The following is a 21,413-nucleotide window of genomic DNA, read 5'->3' as shown; positions in this document are numbered from 1 at the left end:
CATGGCTTTTGTTTTAGCCCATCCTGGAGAGGGACTGCCCCAGGCATTATTTCAACCCCATTTCCAAACACCTATTACCAATTGATATTTCACAAGGCCTCAGAAAATTCCATAATGAAAATGTGGGGAAGCAGATCTAACAGTAGGGTGATAGTTTTTTAGACTTTACACCCAAAGCACAAACAATGAAAGAAAAAACAGATAAAAGGGACATCCTCAAAATTAAAAATTTGTGTGCTTTAAAGGCTTTACCAAGAAAGTGAAAGCTGACTCAATGGGAGAAAATATTTGGCAATGATATATCAAATAAGGGCCTAAGATCCAAAATATTTAAAGAAATCCTACAACTCAACCATAAAAAGACAAATAATTCAATCAAAAAACAGGCAAACACTGGAACAGGCATTTTTCCAAAGAGAAAATACAAATAGCTAAAAACCACATGAAAATATTCTCAACGTCACTAGATATTAAAGAAATGCAGTAGAGGGGCCAAGATAGTGGCTTGGTAAAGTGCACACGTTTTAGTTCATCCTCCAGAACAACTACTAAGTGACCAGAAACAGTACATAACAGCTCCTGGAACCATGGCAGAGACCGGGCACACAGCGTACCCCAGTCTGGACCAGCTGGACCAGCTGCAAGTCTCCACAGCGGTGAGTTTCCCGAGCAGCACATGCTTCCTCAAGCCGCGGAGGCTGGCAGCTGGCGTCCCTCCCCCACAGGCGGCTTCCCAGAGGGAAAGGAAAGAGTCTCCAACAGTAGCAGGAACTGAGTCCAACCAAACACCAGTGGTGGCATTGATGGACAAATTCTGACTACTAGGGGTGGGCCCCCAGCTCAGGCAAAACTGAGCAGGGTGGAGGTCCCCTGTTGGGCTGACTGCAACAGAGGAAAGGGGACAAAACGGAGCCTTCTGCAGCTGTTTCTGCGGAAGCTTGGTTGCCTCTGGACTCAGCGCCAGGATTGCACAGGCTGCAACTGCCCCAAACGCAGAAGCAGGCTGCTTTTGCAGCTGTCTGCCTCCTGGGCCTTTCCCAGGGGAGGGGTGAGGCGCAACTCAGGTGGAGTCCCTATCTCAAGGAATTCAGATCCCAGGGCTTCGCAATTTGAAGCCATTAAAACCAGCCTACAAACTTTCCTCTGTCTCCACCATACCCCAGCAGGGAGAGCCTTCCAAAGTTAAAGGAGCCACAACATTTTTTGCTGGTGGGACCCACAGACAGACAAGTGCCACATACTGGGCCGGATAAGAAAAACAGAGCCCAGAGAATTCACAGGAAAGTCTTTCAACCTGCTGGGTTCCACACTCAGGGAAAACTGATGCAGGTGATTCCTTCCCCCCGAAAGGAGGCCAGTTTAGTCTGGGAAAACCCAGCTGGAGTCTGTAATACCTATGTAGACCCTCCTAAGGGTGGGGAGGGAAAAGGCACCTTATAAGCAGGACAAGAAACAAAAAAATAAGAACTGAAAATTTACCCTCTGTTAAACAAAATTTAAGCTAGAAGCCCAGAAAAAGCTGAACTGAAGGTCAATGAACAGATAGACAACAAACTCATATAGCAAGAAAACCCTAGGTAAGATAAGTGAAAGCAATCTCCAGAATAAACTAATTAAGGTAATTAAATGTCCAGACGCCAGCAAAAAATAACAAATCACACCAGGAAAATTGAAGATATGGTCCAGTCAAAGGAACAAACCAATAGTTCAAATGAGATACAGGAGCTGAGACAACTAATTCTAAATATATTAACAGAAATGGAAAAGCTCTTCAAAAACCAAATCAATAAATTGAGGGAAGACATGAAGAAGGCAAGGAATGAACAAAAAGAAGAAATGGAAAGTCTGAAAAAACAAATCACAGAACTTATGGGAATGAAAGATACAGTAGAAGAGATGAAAAAAAAAACAGTGGAAACCTACAATGGTAGATTTCAAGAGACAGAGTTTAGAATTAGTGGGCTGGAGGATGGAACTCTGAAATCGAAAAAGAAACAGAAACTATAAGGAAAAGAATGGAAAAATTTGAACAGGGGCTCAGGGAATTGAATGATAATATGAAGCACACAAATATACGTGTTGTGGGTGTCTCAGAAGGAGAAGAGAAGGGAAAAGGAGTAGAAAAATTAATGGAAGAAATTATCACTGAAAATTACCCAACTCTTATGAAAGACCTAAAATTACAGATCCAAGAAGTGCAGGGCACCCAAAGAGAATATATCCAAAAAGGCATTCTCCAAGACACTTACTAGTTAGAATGTCAGAGGTCAAAGAGAAGAGAGGATCTTGAAAGCAGCAAGAGAAAAAAAAATCCATCACATACAAGGGAAACCCAATAAGACTATGTGTAGATTTCTCAGCAGAAACCATAGTGCAAGAAGACAGTGGGATGATATATTTAAACTACTAAAAGAGAAAAACTGCCAACCAAGAATTTTATATCCAGCAAAACTGTCCTTCAAAAATGAGGGAGAAATTAAAACATTTTCAGACAAAAAGTTACTGAGAGAATTTGTGACCAAGAGACCAGCTCTGCAAGAACTACTAAACGGAGCACTAGAGACAGATACAAAAAGACAGAAGAGAGAGGTGTGGGGAAGAGTGTAGAAAGAAGGAAAATTAGATATGATATATACAATACAAAAGGCAAAATGGTAGAGGAAACTATTACCCAAACAGTAATAACACTAAATGTTAATGGACTGAATTCCCCAATCAAAAGACACAGACTAGCAGAATGGATTAAAAAACAAGATCCTTCTATATGCTGTCTACAGGAAACACATCTTAGATCCAAAGATAAACATAGGTTGAAAGTGAAAGGTTGGGAAAAGATATTTCATGCAAATACCAACCAGAAAAGAGCAGGAGTAGCTATACTAATATTCAACAAATTAGACTTCAAATGTAAAACAGTTAAAAGAGACAAAGAAGGATACTATCTACTAGGAAAAGGAATAATTCAACATGAAGACATAACAATCATAAATATTTATGCACTGAACCAGAATGCCCCAAAATACATGAGGAATACACTGCAAATACTGAAAAGGGAAATAGACACATCTACCATAATAGTTGGAGACTTCAATTCCCCACTCTCATCAATGGACAGAACATTTAGACAGAGGATCAATAAAGAAACAGAGAATTTGAATATTACAATAAATGAGCTAGACTTAACAGACATTTGTAGGATATTACACCCTACAACAGCAAGAGACACCTTTTTCTCAAGTGCTCATGGATCATTCTCAAAGGTAGACCATATGCTGGGTCACAAAGCAAGTCTCAACAAATTTAAAAAGATTGAAATCATACACAACACTTTCTCAGATTATAAAGGAATGAAGTTGGAAATCAATAATAGGCAGCGTGCCAGAAAATTCACAAATACGTGGAGGCTCAACAACACACTCTTAAACAACCAGTGGGTCAAGGAAGAAATTACAAGAGAAATTAGTAAATATCTGGAGACAAATGAAAATGAAAACACAACATATCAAAACTTATGGGATGCAGCAAAGGCAGTGCTAAGAGGGAAATTTATTGCCCTAAATGCCTATATCAGAAAAGAAGAAAAGGCAAAAATTCGGGAATTAACTGTCCACTTGGAAGAACTGGAGAAAGAACAGCAAACTAACCCCAAAGCAAGCAAAAGGAAAGAAATAACAAAGATTAGAGCAGAAATAAATGAAATTGAAAACATGAAAACAATAGAGAAAATCAATAAGACCAGAAGTTGGTTCTTGGAGAAAATCAACAAGATTGATGGGCCCTTAGCAAGACTGACAAAAGAAGAAGAGAGAGGATGCAAATAAATAAGATCAGAAATGGAAGAGGAGACACAACTACTGACCTCACAGAAATAAAGGAGGTAATAACAGGATACTATGAACAACTTTACGCTAATAAATACAACAATTTAGAGGAAATGGACGGGTTCCTGGAAAGACATGAACAACCAACTTTGACTCAAGAAGACATAGATGACCTCAACAAACCAATCACAAGTAAAGAAATTGAATTAGTCATTCAAAAGCTTCCTAAAAAGAAAAGTCCAGGACCAGATGGCTTCACATGTGAATTCTACCAAACGTTCCAGAAAGAATTAGTACCAATTCTCTTCAAACTCTTCAAAAAAATCGAAGTGGAGGGAAAACTACCTAATTCATTCTATGAAGCCAACATCACCCTCATACCTAAACCAGGCAAAGATATTACAAAAAAAGAAAACTACAGACCAATCTCTCTAATGAACATAGATGCAAAAATCCTCAACAAAATTCTAGCACACTGAATCCAGCAACACATTAAAAGAATTATACATCATGACCAAGTAGGATTCATCCCAGGTATGCAAGGATGGTCCAACATAAGAAAATCAATTAATGTAATACACCATCTCAACAAATCAAAGCAGAAAAATCACATGATCATCTCAATTGATGCAGAGAAGGCATTTGACAAGATTCAGCATCCTTTCCTGTTGAAAACACTTTAAAGGATAGGAATACAAGGGAACTTCCTTAAAATGATAAAGGGAATATATGAAAAACCCACAGCCAATATCATCCTCAATGGGGAAAAATTGAAAACTTTCCCTCTAAGATCAGCAACAAGACAAGGATGTCCACTATCACCACTGTTATTCAACATTGTGTTGGAAGTTCTCGCCAGAGCAATTAGACAAGAAAAAGAAATACAAGGCATCAAAATTGGAAAGGAAGAAGTAAAACTATCACTGTTTGCAGATGATATGATACTATACGTCGAAAACCCTGAAAAATTCATAGGAAAACTACTAGAGCTAATAAATGAGTACAGCAAAGTGGCAGGTTACAAGATCAACATTCAAAAATCTGTAGTGTTTCTATACACTAGCAATGAACAAGCTGAGGGGGAAATCAAGAAACGAATTCCATTTACAATTGCAACTAAAAGAATAAAATACTTAGGAATAAATTTAACTAAAGAGACAAAAGACCTATACAAAGAAAACTACAAGAAACTGTTAATAGAAATCACAGAAGACCTAAATAGATGTAAGGGCATACCATGTTCATGGATTGGAAAACTAAACATGGCTAAGATGTCGATTCTACCTAAATTGATTTACAGATTCAAAGCAATACCAATCAAAATCCCAACAACTTATTTTTCAGAAATAGAAAAACCAATAAGCAAATTTATCTGAAAAGGCAGGGTGCCCCGAATTGCTAAAAGAATCTTGAGGAGAAAAAACAAAGCTGGAGGTCTCACCCTGCCTGACTTTAAGGCATATTATGAAGCCACAGTGGTCAAAACAGCATGGTACTGGCATAAAGACAGATATATCGATCAATGAAATCGAATAGAGTGCTCATATATAGACCCTCTCATCTATGGACATTTGATGTTTGATGAGGCAGTCAAGCCAACTCACCTGGGACAGAACAGTCTCTTCAATAAATGGTGCCTAGAGAACTGGATATTCATATGCAAAAGAATGAAAGAGGAACCCGTATCTCACACCCTATACAAAAGTTAACTCAAATGGATCAAAGATCTAAACATTAGGTCTAAGACCATAAAACAGTTAGAGGAAAATGTAGGGAGATATCTTATGAAGCTTATAACTGGAGGCGGTTTTATGGACCTTACACCTAAAGCAAGAGCACTAAAGAAGGAAATAAATAAATGGGAGCTCCTCAAAATTAAACACTTTTGTGCATCAAAGAACTTCATCAAGAAAGTAGAAAGACAGCCTACACAATGGGATACAATATTTGGAAACGACATATCAGTTAAAGGTCTAGTATCCAGAATTTATAAATAGATTGTTCAACTCAACAACAAAAAGACAGCCAACCCAATTACAAAATGGGAAAAAGACTTAAACAGACACCTGTCAGAAGAGGAAATACAAATGGCCAAAAGGCACATGAAGAGATGCTCAATGTCCCTGGCCATTAGAGAAATGCAAATCAAAACCACAATGAGATATCATCTCACACCCAGCAGAATGGCCATTATCAACAAAATAGAAAATGACAAGTGCTGGAGAGGATGTGGAGAAAGAGGCACACTTATCCACTGTTGGTGGGAATGTCAAATGTTGCAACCACTATGGAAGGCAGTTTGGCGGTTCCTCAAAAAGCTGAATATGGAATTGCCATATGACCCAGCAATACCATTGCTAGGTATCTACTCAGAGGACATAAGGGCAAAACACAAACGGACATTTGCACACCAATGTTTATAGCAGCATTATTTACAATTGCTAAGAGATGATAATAGCCAAAATGTCCATCAACAGACGAGTGGCTAAACAAACTATGGTATATACATATGATGGAATATCATGCAGCTCTAAGACAGAATAAACTTATGAAGCATGTAATAAAATGGATGGGCCTAGAGAACATTATGCTGAGTGAGACTAGCCAAAAACTAAAGGACAAATACTGTATGGTCCCACTGATATGAACCGACATTAGTGAACAAACTTGGAATATGTCATTGGTAACAGAGACCATCAGGAGATAGAAACAGGGTAAGATAATGGGTAATTGGAGCTGAAGGGATACAGACTGTGCAATAGGACTGGATACAAAAACTCAGAAATGGACAGCACAATACTACCTAATTGTAATGTAATTACGTTAAAACCTCGAATGAAGCTGCATGTGAGGTATAATGTTTTTTTCTCTCTATTATCGTTTTATTTCTTTTTCTGTTGTCTTTTTACTTCTTTTTATAAATCGATGCAAATGTACTAAGAAATGATGAAAATGCAACTATGTGATGATAAGAATTACTGATTGTATATGTAGAATGGAATGATTTCTAAATGTTTTGTTAGTTAATCTTTTTTAAATAATAAAAAAAATAAGAAATGCATATCAAAACCACAATGAGAGGGGGGTGCAAGTGTAGTTCAATGGTGCAATTCTCACCTGCCATGTGGGAGACCTGGGATTGATTTCCAGTCCATGTACTTCCCAAAAGACAAAAAAACAAAAAATAAACAAACAAAATTCAACAAATGGTGCTGCAATAATGGGATACTCACAGGAAAAAATAATGAAATGTGACCCTGCTGTACAGCATAAAAGAAAAAAAAAAAAAACATCGCAATGAGATACTATTTCACCCTTACTAGAATGGCCACTATTTAAAAAAAAAAACTACAAGTTTGGAGAGAATGTGGAGAAATAGGAAAATTCCTTCATTGATGGTGGGGATATAACATGATGCAACCACTCTGGAAGGTAGTTTGGAAGTTCCTGAAGAAGCTAAGTATAGGATTGTCACATGATTCAGCAATCTCACCACTAATTACGTACCTAGGAGAACCTAAAGCAGGGATTTGAATGGGCACTTGCACTTAGTTCATAGTAGCATTACTCACAATTGCCAAAACAGGGAAGCAAACCAAGCATCCATCAATAGATAAATGGATAAACTAAACTTTACTTAGCTATAAAAAGGAATGAAGTCTTGAAAAAATAAAAATAAAAATAAAAAAATAAATAAATACACGAAGAATGAAGTCCTGATGCATGCTACAACATGGATCAACTTTGAGGACACTATGTTGAGTGAAATAAGCCACACACAAAAGAAAAAAATATTGCATAATGTCACTAATATGAACTGATTATAATATGCAAACTCATAGAGTTCGAATCTAGAATATAGTTTACTAGGAGATAGCATGGGGGTAGGGAATCGGGAGCTGATGTGCAATTTGTACATAATTTCTAATTAGGTTAATTGTAAATGTTTGGAAATGTATAGTGGTAATGATAGAACAATATTGTGACTGTAATTAGCAGAGCTGAATTATGCGTGTGAATGTGGTTGAAAAGGGAAGTTTTGGCTCCAATATGTGGGTAGAAGGAATGCTAGAGGATAACACCTGTGACCACATAACACAGAGAACACTGCTGTAGACAATGACTCTGATTGATAGCACAAGTATAAGAATGTTCTTTCATGAATTATAACAAGTTTACATTACTATTACAGGGTATTAATAAAGGGTGACTTATGGGAAAAGTACACTTAATGCAAACTATGAACTATAACAGTGTTGTATTAATATTCTTTTATCAATTATAGCAAAGCTACCACGCCAATATAAAGTGTCACCAGTGAGGGGGGTATGAGGGAATGTCACAGCTTTTACATGACTTTTTTAAAGCCTACACTTCTCTAATTCAGAAATAATAATAACAATAATAAAAAAAACATTATGTTAAGTGAAATAAACCAGACACAAAGTAAGACCTATTCTATGATTCCATTTATATAAAATGCAAATATAAGTAAATATACAGAGATGGAATTAGATTAGTGGTTATGTAGGGTTGGGGAAGGATAGAGGAATTGAGAATTAATTGCTAAGGGGTGTGGGTTTGTTTTGTTTGTGAGTAATGAAAATGTTCTACAGTTGATTGTGGTGATAAATGCACAACTCTGTACAAAAGCCATTGACTATTCACTTTGGATGGATTGTACGGTGTGCTGGTTTGAATCTGTTATGTATCCCAGCAAGCCTATGTTCTTTTAATCCAATCTGGTGGGGGCACACCTGTTGTTGGGTGGGACCTTTTGATTAGGTAGTTTCCATAGAGATGTGACCCTGCCTATTCAAGGTGGGTTTTAATCCATTTGTTGGAGTCTTTTAAGGGGGAGGCGTTTTGGAGAGCTTTCAGAGCCAAGAGAAGCTAAGGGATACAAGCAAGGACCCACAGAAGGCCAGTGACATCTTGGAGAGAAAGACCAACAGCTGTCACCATGTTTCTTTCCAAGTGGCAGAGGAACCCTAGATGCCATTGACCTTTCTTCAGTGAAGGTATCCTCTTGTTGGTGCCTTCAGATTTTCATAGACTTAGAATTGTAACTTGAAACTTGATAAATTCCCTTTGTAAAATGCCAATCCAGTTCTGGATACATGGTATGTGAATATATCTCAATAAAATGTTTTTTTTTTTTAAAAAAAAGGGATTTATTGCTCTATCCATTTTTATCATTTTAAAAATTTGCTTTCTAGGATGACACTCTACTTAAAATTAAAAAAAATCTTTCTTCTCTTTAGTACACAAAGTCTCAGAGCTTGAAATATCAACCATATGCTGTGGTCTGTCTGTAACTCTAATCCTGATTTTTCCCACAAGATCCATGTATCAACTTCCTACTTTGTATTTCTGCTTGGCTGCTTAAGTTACTTACTAAAGTCAAGAGAAAGCTTTAGAGAGGTGATATGGGTTTAGGCCATCAACACTCATTTTTTTTAATTTTTAGTTATATCTGTTAATATATTTGTTGCTCAATTTAAAATTTCTTGTCATTTCAGTTGCAAAAAAAAGCTAGAAAAACTGTTTTTTAAAAAACTTATGTTTATGTTATTTCATGAAAAATAATTGCATGAGTTAATTAAATTTTTTTTCCAAATACAATGAGAATGACATCAAAGAAAAGCTATGCAATCATATAATTGTATATGACCCTTTGTGCTGGTACTGACATTGTCACCTCACTCCTCTCCACTGCTCTTCGTCACACGGGGTTCACCTCTGAAAGACTGTATCCTAGCTTCTGTGTCAGCCCGTTTATTTCCAGGTTCATCCAAAGAGAAGTAATGGTGGGATCCTTAAAAGGGAAGAGGAAAGGAAAATCCTGAGTAATTCCTTGCTGCTCTTTGCTTCTGATGGTGCTTATTATGGCTTCTCTTTGATGGCTTTAAGTCTTGGCTAAAAGCCTGCCATGGTATCAGATACCACCATTGACCCTGGCCTCATGTAAATTTCCTCTTTCAGTGTCATTCCTGCTAAGGGGTGGTAGCGGTTTCTTGCTCTTTTGAAATTTTACGTAACTTAATGGAGCCTAATTTGACTTATCATCTCCTCTATCACCTGTGTAATATGGGGCATTAAATTTACTCTATTTTAAAGGCTCAGATTGATTTCTGTTTCTCTGATTGGACTCCAAGTGATATTTCCATTAAACCAAAAATTCAGTGGGCAAATTCTTGGTTTTTATAAACTTCAGTTGCGTGGTAGACCTTCAGAAAAAGTGCTGGCCACCCATCTAGGCAGGTTATTTGGCACAGACTTAATTTATAACTTAAAGGCTCTTTTTATGTAATGGGAATGACAAAGTCGGGTTGACTGTTGTAGACCTCCATGTGAGGGATGGATATATATATCATATAAATAAGAGGAGTACAGGAATCTTTATCTCATTTGTTCACTGGCAATTTTAAGTTCTGTTAACAGTGCTTAGCACATGGTAGATAGACAATAAATATATTCTGAATGAATGATTGAATGATGGATGAATGGATGGATGGATACTAAAGTAATGCATATTTTCCAAGGCATGGTAGTTATGCCAAAATGGCTTACTTATTTCTTTTCATTAATTGTGTGAACCATCACACAATTCATTAAATACCAGTATAATATACATATGCAAATTAAAATATTCATGAACATTCAATTTTTCTTTCATAGTAGTTAGGAACTCTTTGCCAATATACATTACCAGAACTACCAAAGTAGATTAAGAATAAAATAGCATAAAAATTATAAAATATTCATGATGGGACTGAATCATCATCTAGGTTTCATTAATATAAATGTATATAGAAATATAAATGTATTTCTTCAGCTTCTTTAAATTTTTTATTCATTTCTTTGCATATTATCAGTATTAGGGTGTCCTAATCCCACTCAACAAATAAATCATAGTTGCTAAGTATATGGAAAATTACTGTCATAAGGTTTAATATTACCCTCACATATTGTTCTAATTTTATTTATTTTTTTGGATTACTGTCAAAGAGGGTATTGTATATCTCATTTTTACAGTAAACTTTCAAAATAATTTATGTATGTTATTATTTTACTTTGATTTAGATGAAATACATAGTATTGTTTTACTGCATATTAAGTATATGTAAATTTGGAACATGGTGGTGTAGAACTTTTTCATAACTCAAAACCTTATTCTAATCTATTTTCTAAAATTTTTTTAATAAAACTACTCTCATTAAAATTTTTTTCTTGCATGAAAATATGAGGATAACTAAATACACAGATTTTAAAGCAAATTAGCATTTAGATTAAGAAATACAAATAAATAATGCACTGTATAATTATAATAGTGATTTAAAATAAAATTTAAAATAACATTTCTTCTCTTTCAAGATGGAGGAAAGGAGGGACACAAAAGGCACATCTTGAGTCTTAAAATAGGGTCACATTTTCCATGTGTTTTACCTTACTAGTCTGACAGTTTTGGCATGCTTGTCTAATGTTTTGTCCTACTTGCTGTGTTTTGGACTAATTCTGTTATAGCGGTGCAACAAGAAGTTTTATATAAGCTTAATTGTATAGTAGCAAAATCTAGACTCAATGAAGTATTATGCAACCACCATAAAATTGACTGCTGTCTGGATATGTCTAAAAGAATATAAGATTGTGTTTTTGGTAGTTTCCATTGTTACTGATATCAATAGCTATATCTATATTTGTATCTGTATCTATAGATATATGTATTAGTATTTCTTTTATTGCTCCCTCTTCTGAGACTAAGAAACTAAATGCAAGAAGTTCATGTCAACTAGATATCTAATTAATATTATAAATGGGGGTGGATTGTGAATATGCTCTGTTTTGGTTTGCTAAATACTGCCAAGATGCAATACAACAGAAATAGGATGGCTTTTAAAAAGAGAATTTATTATGTTAAAATTTTACAGTTCTAAGGCTATAAAAATGTCTGAAGTAAGACATCCAGTAAAAGATACCTTGTCTCAAGAAAGGTCGATATCTGTTACATGGGAAGGCACATGGCTGGCATCTGCTGGTCCTTACTCCCTATTTCCATTGTTCCCAGGTTCTGATGCCAGTGCTTTCCTCTCCCAGCATCTGTGGGCCTTCATTTATCTCCTCCAGGACACAACTCTGGGTTCTGGCTTCTTAGCATCTCATGAGAAGGCACATGGCGATTCTGACAGGCTCTGCATCTCCAAATATGCCTGCCTAGGCATCTGCTCTCTCTGTCAGCACTCCAAACATCTCCAAATATCTGATCTCTGTCAGGTCTGAGCATTCTCCAAAATGTTTCTAATCAAGAATCACCTTGAATGGGCAGAGTCATATCTCCATCTACTCAAAAAAGTCACGCCCAGAGTTGGGGGTGTTATATCTTGATGTAATCAATTCAGTCAAAAGGTCCCACCCACAACTGGGTGTGTCACATTTCCATGGAAACAATCCAAAATTTCCACCCCACAATACCAAATTAGGATTAAAAGAAACATTACTTTCCACAAGATTGGATCAGGAAAACGGACATGGCTTTTCTAGGGTACAGAATTACTTCAAAATGGCACACTCTCTCTATAAGTTTCCCTGTGTGTGATAATATCTCTGGCCCACCAACTGCGGATCTATAAGGCTGGGAGCCTGCAAACCCTTTCAACAAGTTCCTGAGAGGGCTTTACAAATATTTCTTCCACATGCAAAATAAAAATATTCCTTAATGGTTAGCTTATCACACTTGACTAAATGAGATCTACTCTCAAATATACATTCCAGTTATCAACTTATAGATAATTGATTTATCCATATTTCTCATGATAAGAAAGTAAGGTTTATATTGAATATATGTGAAAAGTGAAGTTGTACTTACAAATAAAAAGAATTCAGTAAAAGTATTTGCTCTTTAATTCTGAATGGACCAATTTACAATATAAAGGATGTTTCATCTAAATCAGCAAGAGAATAAAATATTCATAGAAACAAGATTCCATATAAAGACACTTCAATTCTGTCTGCAAAAATAGTCTTACTACATTGATCTTTAGATATAAACCAAGAAGAAAATAAAAGGGCTTTTCTATAAGCCCATTAAGAAACATAGCCTTAAAAATAATAGTAGCAATAATTCAAAACAAATAGTAGCAATTTAATTCTCCCCATATTTCACAGTCCTGTGAAAATAATTTTTGCTCTGTTGGAAGATTGTCTAAGTGAAGTTACTTTAACTCCAAAGCCTATGCTGATCAATCTGTTCAGTGATGTTTCACTGAGGTCCTAGTACAGTTTTGCAACAAAAATCTGAACTGTTCCTGGATTGAAAAATCAATTTCTTGCTTGTAGCTTTTGACAGCAACTATATGCAAACATGAGCAGAAAACAGAAACTAGCTGTTAATGGCAAGATCTAGTATGTGTAATTAACTTATTACAGTAACCAATAATATCATAATGGAAGAATGGAAGTCTCTATTAGGATACATGTAATTCATTACTATTTGTTTGTGTCCCTAAGGATAAGAACATATTATAGATGAATCCTTCCTCTAAAAAGTACAGTCTCAGAAACATATTTATATTAATAACATTCTCCTTAAAAACTGAGCTTTTCCTTTTATTTGAGGACTCTTCCCATTCAGCTACTATGATAATATTAAGAAAATTAAGAAATACAAAATATAGCAAGCAAACCAAATAATTTCTAGCATTTATAGTTTTGGTATGGGAAAGAATGCATCTTTGTGGTTCTCCATTGGCCCTCTGAGAAACCCCAAAGACAATTTGCATGTTAACATATCTTGTTTTTGTTTTGATCATTTCTGAAAAATCAAGAGAAGACCCATGCTGAGATTAAGATAAGAAGCTTATGTGCCTCAGAAAAAATGAGTGATTGTAACTTGGCTTCATATTAGTCAAAGTGACAATATAATGTCTGCATTGATATCAGGAAATGTAACACAATAACCAAGAACTTTAGTTCATTCAGAAGGAAGGAAATTTTGTCAGTTATGGGTTTGTTATTTTTTTTACTTTAAATAATCAAGACCATAGTATGTCAATACAAATTAGCAAAAGGTACTCTGGTGAAACGTAGAATCTCTCCTATTTGGGAAGAATGCAGGGAAGGTAAAAAAAATAACTTTTACTAACTCTGGTTAAGACTGAATATTGACAGAAAGAAAACCAAATTTCAGAATTGCATTGATTTAATATTTGGAAGTAAGGGCCTCACAAACTACTGCTCCTCTTATTTTAATCTTATAATAATTCCATTGAAACTGAAACAATATTACCAATATTCTAAACACGCCATGTCTTCTTTTCACACTTGTAATTTGCTATTACTATAAACAAAGGCAAACAAATTTACCCTATGAAAATATTTAGTTTACCATCCTCTTTCACTTTCTGGAATAAAATTCTTTGCTTTAAGATAAAACTAGTTTTCTTTTTCCTCAATAAATAAAAATATATTGTATTCTGTTTATTTACATTTGTATTTCCCTATTATCACTGCTCCTGGTATAGGCTTGATAACTGACATTTTATGCAAAGTAATGAACTTCTCTTTCACAAAGAAAATTGTGAAACAGGTAGTTGAGAATTTATCAGAACCAGAAGCTGTGATAAATCAGAATATAAAACACGACACCTACATTAACAAACATATTTTATATATCTTTTCTTAAAGGGCCAGAAATGAATGCTTGCATGAATCTGATACAAGGAATAGAGATGTTATAACATGAAAATGTATAACAAAAGCATACATACTCAAAATATGGTGGATGAAAACTGTTTCACTGTTTCATATTATTTAAAAATTATCCAGAGCTTGGTCAAAGTCATAAAATTGAATATATTGGAAGTGATATTTAATTTGATACACTGCAAAATATAATTACTTTTGATGTAAAAAATGTCTAGAATGATAAATTAATATAAATGAATATATTCTTATATCATTCTTAGTTTTAAATATTACATTGAATTAATATTGGCTAATCTGCTCTATACACCAATTAAGAAGTTTAGGAAGTTCAGATCAACTAGTCTCTTTGTTGCCAGCTCTTAGCTGACATCAGAGCCAAGCCCCGTTGCAGGTCTGGAGTCCCATCACAGGAGATAATTTAAGGATGAGGAAGGCCAGTGGCAGTAAGTAAAGGAGTTTATTGACGAGAAAGTAATGCTAAAGAAATTAATGTGGGCATGCTCAAAGGAGAGACATGTCCCAATTAAGTTATGCTGTGGTTTTATATGCTGACTTGTTGTTATGCTATTAGGCTAAAGCTAGGTGTGGAAAGTTCCACGTCCTCTTCTTGCTCAACCCCTCCTTTCTGCCTCCTTTTGTTTGTTTCAACCATTTCTGAGAAGTTGGGCAAAAATCACTTACACTTAATGTTTGGTGCCTTGCAGTTAAGCCATTTCCTGTAGTGCTCTAGTTTCCTGCTGCAATCTTAAGGCCTACTTCACCCTTTTGCCCTGCACTTAGACTGACTATGTCCCTGGCCCCTGGGTGACCTATTCTAGCCTGCCTCAGCTTCTCCACTGAGAGTTGGACACCCTTACTCTTAAGGGGCTGAACAGAGAAGATCTAGCTTCTGGAGCTGCTTCCAGCTGGTTAGAGGCTGTCGTTCCTGCCTGCCAGGGTGTAAAACTCCTTCTCTATTCTTGTAAGGGTCAGGGTACATGGTCTTAGTCTGAAATAGGTTAATATTCATGGGTGGACCTCAGTTTGGCTGGAATGTTTGTAGTCTGTTGGAAACAAATTTCCCAAGTAGGTTAAACAAGCATGGACCAAATATAAGTAGCAGGCGGATTGCTATGATGGGTCCTAAGAAAGGGAGAAAACTGTTCAAATTAGGGACTGCTTTCTTTATTTATACATTCCAAATACCAGCTCTTGGTTGGGGCCTTCGACTGGACCTCTGAGTCATGTGGCTTTCCTGTGGGGTTCCTCAATTTGCTTCTCTGGGGCTGGCTGTCATCTCTTGGCTTCCCTTGGCTCGTTCTAGGTTCTGGCTTGCTTAACATCTCATGGGAAGCAATCTTCTGGGCTCCAAGCACCTCCAAACATCCATGTCTCTATTCTCTGAAGCAACTCTTCTCCAACCATCTACATTTGCTGTCTGTTGACACTCTTCTGTTAGCGCTGAACTCCCTGCAAAATCCTTCCTCTTTAAAAGGACCCCAGTAAACTAATCAAGACTCACCTGGAATGAGCACACCGACAATTGGGAATGCTACATCTCTGTGGAGAGAATCAATCAGAAGTTTCCACCCTACAGTACTGAATGAAGATCGAAAGAAACGGATGCCCCCACAAGACAGGATCAGGATTAAAACATGGCTGTTCTGGGGTACATAATAGCTTCAAACCGACACACCAAGTTTTCAGCCTGATTCTTATGAGCTCACTGAATAAGACTATGCTGATGATGAGGTGCATGACCCAGACAGAAATGGGTGTCCTGGTGCACTCTGGGATTTACAGCTTGCTGTTGACACATGCCACTGGATCCCATGAAACCATTCCCACCTAGGAGTAGGAAACCACCAGCCTTACCTGGGAAACTGTGCCTCAAAAAGAGACTTACTATTTCTTTACCCTAACAAACAAGGTCAAGTTATTGCAACTCAGGGCTTGGACACCAACACCAAACTGGTCATGTGGATGGTAGGCTATGTGGTCCTTCCCCTGAAGAAAAGTCCACCTGTATTCTAATCTGTCTGCCATAGAAGAAGGCCAAGCCAAGCCTTGTCACAGGAACAAGGTAGGGTTGGGAGCAGTCACCCTGAGGGTCACCCTCCACGTAGGTGTTCATCCGCCTCAGTGGAAGATCATCTGTAATGAAGCAATAGCTCAAAATGTCACCACTATCATAGCCAACCTAGAACAAGAACCAGGTCAGGACTTCCAACCTCTTAAAGGTCCCTAGACTCACTAGCCAAAACACTGTTGGATTATCACATTACCTTAGATGATCTCTTAGCAAAACAAGGAGGGATACTAAGGCCTTAAAACTCTCTATAAGTAGACTCATTAAATCTTACTCAACTTTGACCACAAGAAATAGATTTCCTTTTCTGTGAGCCTTCTCCAACTTTCTTTATCTATTCAGATTTTTGTCTTACAATTTCTTTTATCCTGTTTTGTACCACCAGCCATATATGACAAGATCATTATGTTTTTCTTTTTTTTAATAAAAAATGCATTATTTATATCTTTCATACTTAAGTTACCAAAATAATTTTGGAAGTTGTCTTCAAACAAACATCTTATAAAATGCAATTACTGGGTGCTGCATTGGTGGCTCAGTGGCAGAATTCTTGCCTGCTATGCTGGAGACCCAGGTTTGATTCCTGAAGCCTGCTCATGCCAAAAAGGAAAAAAATAATTACTATCAAAATCAAACTTGTCAGAATAATGCTTTAGTACTTAGAATACTTCAGTCCATTTTGAAACAGAAGTGTATAATCTTTAACAAGAATTAATGGCACATGTAAGTATTAAACTGTTCCCATAAAAAAGTTATTTAATCTATGGAGGTATTCTGTCTTTAGGGTTTTGTTAAAATTTTCAGAGGCATATTAGCTTTATACATATGTCCACTACAATAGAGTATCAAAAGAGGGCAAAGCTTGGACCAAGCTTCACAGCCATGTATAACAGTTATCAAATCAGAGCATTTAAGAGGGATTCCTAGTGCTTTTGCCATTTACCGCTTCATGGCTGCCCCTGGTCTGGAGTCACATCCCAGGGGGTAAGCACTAAGAGTGTAGGCTGGATTCTATGGGGAAAAAAGAGCATTTTCCTGGGGCAAACCACAGTAAGCAATTCTTTGTAGGACAATTTGAACTTAGAAGGTGAAACTTGGAACCCTTGCCTGGCTAATAAATTAATGGAGTCTGTTGAAAGAGGCTTCCCTTTAGAACTTCAGGTTAACACGTCATCCACACACTGAAGAAAAGAGCTAGATTCTAAATGTAGAACTCCTACGTCCTGTACTAGGGCATTTCCAAATAGATGAGGGCTGGCAACCCAAGGGGGAGAACTGTCCATGTGAGCTGGGTTGGGATAGTGTCCCTCAGCCCCTGCAACTCACAGGCAAATAAAAAATGGGAATATAAGTAAAGAGCTACTCAGATTCCTTCCTAGAAGCAGGGTGGGATACTTTGATATTATTCAAAAATGGTGACTCAGAAAGTGTTATCAATTTTCCAGGAGAGAGGTAGGGTGAAGCCTCGAGTCCAAAGTGTCTTATCTACTCTTATTATGGGATGGATCTTTGAGGAGAAAGGGCCAGAGTGAGAGGTCATGACAGAATATGTGTGTATTGGTTTGCTAAATGCTGCCAGAATGCAATATACCAGAAACAGGTTGCATTTCATAAAGGGAAAATATTAAGTTTCAAGTTTACAGTTCTAGGGCCATAAAAATGTCCAAACTAAGGCATCCAGAGAAACACATCTTGACTCAAGAAAGGGCCAATAACATTTGAGGTTTCTGTCAGCTGAGAAAGCACATGGTGATATCTGCCACCTTTCTCTCCAAGCTTCTCATTTCAAAAGACTTCCCTGGGGGCATTTTCTTCTGCATCTTCAAACATATCTTTTTCCAAAATGGTTCCCTTTCAAAGGACTTCAATAAGCAACACCACCTGGAATGGGTAGAGACACATCTCTGTGGAAACCACATAATCAAATGGTCCTACCCAGAAATGGGTGGGTCGGTCACATATTCATGAAAACAAACTTAATCAAAAAGATCCCATCCAACAATATTGAATCAGGATTAAAGAACATGGCTTTTCTGGGCTATACATTATTTTCAAACCGGCACAATGTAGTTCCTATATTAACTAAAAAAATCAGGGCAGACAATGGTGGCTCAGTGGCAGAATTCTTGCCTACCATGCCAGAGACTAGGGTTCAATTTTCAGAGCCTGCCCATGTCAAAAATAAATAAATAAATAAAAATCAATGGTCTTACCTGTCATGTCAAGGGTTAGCTGGGGCTTGTTGAGACTGATATTCTTTGGCAAGGTCCAGTAGCCACTGGCTCTGGACCCATTTAGTCTAGGTCAAAGGTGATCAAAAGTGCCTTTGGAGAGGCCTTGTTCCCCCTTGGGGAATTGATGCACCCTCGGGTCAGTGTCCAGACTTCCCACATTTGGTCGGGGCCCAGAGACCTCTCTCCATCTTTGGGGCTCCCTCTGTCCTTGGGGATATTCTTCCCTCCAAAGCCCCCACTTTCCACACTGATGGCAAGTTTTGAGCAGCTTCTGTCCAGGATAGCCCTGAGGTGGTTCCTTACTGTTTATAGCTAGAGCTATGAGCCTTGTCTTATTCTTGTCTTTCCTTGCTCTCTCTTCCTCTGTTGTTTCTTCCCACTTGTGCAACATAGAAAAGGTGGCATTCATAAGGTCATTCTTAGGCCTTTGGAGTCTGTGTTAGTCAGGGTTTTCTAGAGAAACAGAACCAAGAAGAGATCTCTGTAACTATGAGATTTATAAAGGTGTCCTGCACAACCATGGGAATGGAAGAGTCCCAAATCCACAGGGTGGGCTGTGAAGCTGGCAGCTCCAATGACAGATCTGGATGAACTCCATAGGAGAGGTTCACTTGCTGAAAAGGTCTCTTTTCTTCCCTCAACTTCAACTTCCTTCAACTTCAACTGATTGAGTTATCTCGTGTGGGAGACATACCTTAGTTAATCACACATGTAATCAGCCACAGATGAAACCAACTGACTGATGATTTCATACCAGCCTTCTGGTTTATCAACCAGCCACAAACTATCCCTGCAGCAATGGTCAGGCCAGTGCTTGCCTAACCAGGCAACTGGGCATCATCACTTGGCCAAGTTGACACCAGAACTTAACCATCACAGGGTCCTAAGGATATTTTTCATATCTTCCTCCTTATGTGTGGAGCTTACAGTCCTATAAAGTAGGGGGCTTCTTTTTGCTTTGTTTTTTAACATCATTTGCCTCCTCTCAGCGTGTGGGACTACATTGTTATACTTTCTCATAGTTTCTACCAGTCTCCCCTAAAACTAAGCAGGATTCTCGTTGATCTCCTGTGTTATGCTCTGCAGTATATTGTCCTTTGCATTAAGATCTCACTGTCCTCTAAAGGTAACACAATTTGCAAGCTCTCTTCAGGGTTTTGTCTGGATATAAAGCAATGAAAAGCTGGACATACAGGATTTCAGACTACCTTCCTTCTCCTTTGCAAAAGAGGTCTACTTTGGAAATGAGGCTATTGCCCTCCATACTCCGACCTATATTGGGATCAGACAACATTACAATAAGAATTAGCTTTTTCCTTTTTAATTTGGTGGTCACTAGGTCATTCAGCTCAGGGGTGGGTGGCTATCAATTGGGATGTTGGTTGCCCTACCCATACTACTGAAAGGAAAGAGTGGTAGGAATACTCAGTCCCTGAGGCCTGGCGTTCGGCATGCCCATCAGCTTAGGGTATCCCATAGGGGAGAAAACCTGAGACTTGGGAGATGGGTGGTCTGGGTGACCCCTCTAACTCCTGAGCTGGACTCAGAGGGCTGATTGGCCAGGCTTTTCATCCCAGAAGTTCTGAGCAGGTCTCAAGGAAAAGATGCTATGAGTCAGTAGTAGAGATGATAAGAAAAGAGAAGGATAGAAGGTGTGGAGATTTCTTGTGAGTCTCTGTCTGGAGTCAGGTGCCCTGGGAAGTAAGGGAGAGATGGTCAGAAAGTTAACTCAGACAGCATGGAGTGACCCAAGCACCAGCTAGGACACAAAAGGTAATGAGGAAAGCAAGGATGAATATAATAGAGGGAAGTAAGAGACAGATAAGAAAAAAAGGGCAGGAGGACCAACAGCACTCAGGGTTGATCAGCATAAATTATGGAGTGCAGGATTGAGGGCTGGTATTTTACATGGAAGATGCTGACCTCTTGTCTGACTCATCAAAAAGAGATGTTTTTTCTTTTTGGCGGAGTCTCTTGGACACGTTTTTCCTGGGGCTGGAAGACCAGATAAATGGAACCTTTGACAATTGATTATTTTTCTCCTCTGTGACTTAAAAAAAAAAAGAAAGAAAGAAGAAGAAGAAAAGAGAGTAGTGCAAGACAAACTAGAGGATTCTAAATTTTGAATTTTCCTTGGCGAACTTTGAGGACCGGTAAAGAAGCGGCTCTCCAACCACAACCGTGCCCTCTTCCACCTTCACTAGCTCCTCCGCCTCCGTCCTCGACAGCCTTGCCATCCTCACCTTTCCTCCTCCAGAACAGCTAATAGGGGAGTAGAAATGATACAGAACAGCTCCCAGAGCCACAATGGAGATAAAAAAGACAGCGTACCCCATCCTGGAACGGCTGACTGGCTGGGAGAACACGCTCCGGTGAGATTGTCAAGGGGCGTGGGCTTCCCCGGGCCGGGGCGGCAAGCGGCCGGAGTCCCTCCCCACCTCCTTCCCGGGCCAGCTGGCAGAATTGGGCAGGCAGTCCCCTCAAGCTGCGGTGGCTGGCGCCACCACCACAGGCGGCCCCCCAGACCAACTGAGAGAATTGGATCAGAAATCCCCAGGCTGCAGAGAATGGTGACCGGGGGGGTCC

Source organism: Tamandua tetradactyla, chromosome 24 (assembly GCF_023851605.1).
Source record: "Tamandua tetradactyla isolate mTamTet1 chromosome 24, mTamTet1.pri, whole genome shotgun sequence".
Classification (NCBI taxonomy): Eukaryota; Metazoa; Chordata; class Mammalia; order Pilosa; family Myrmecophagidae; genus Tamandua; species Tamandua tetradactyla.
This window is presented reverse-complemented; position numbering follows the sequence as displayed.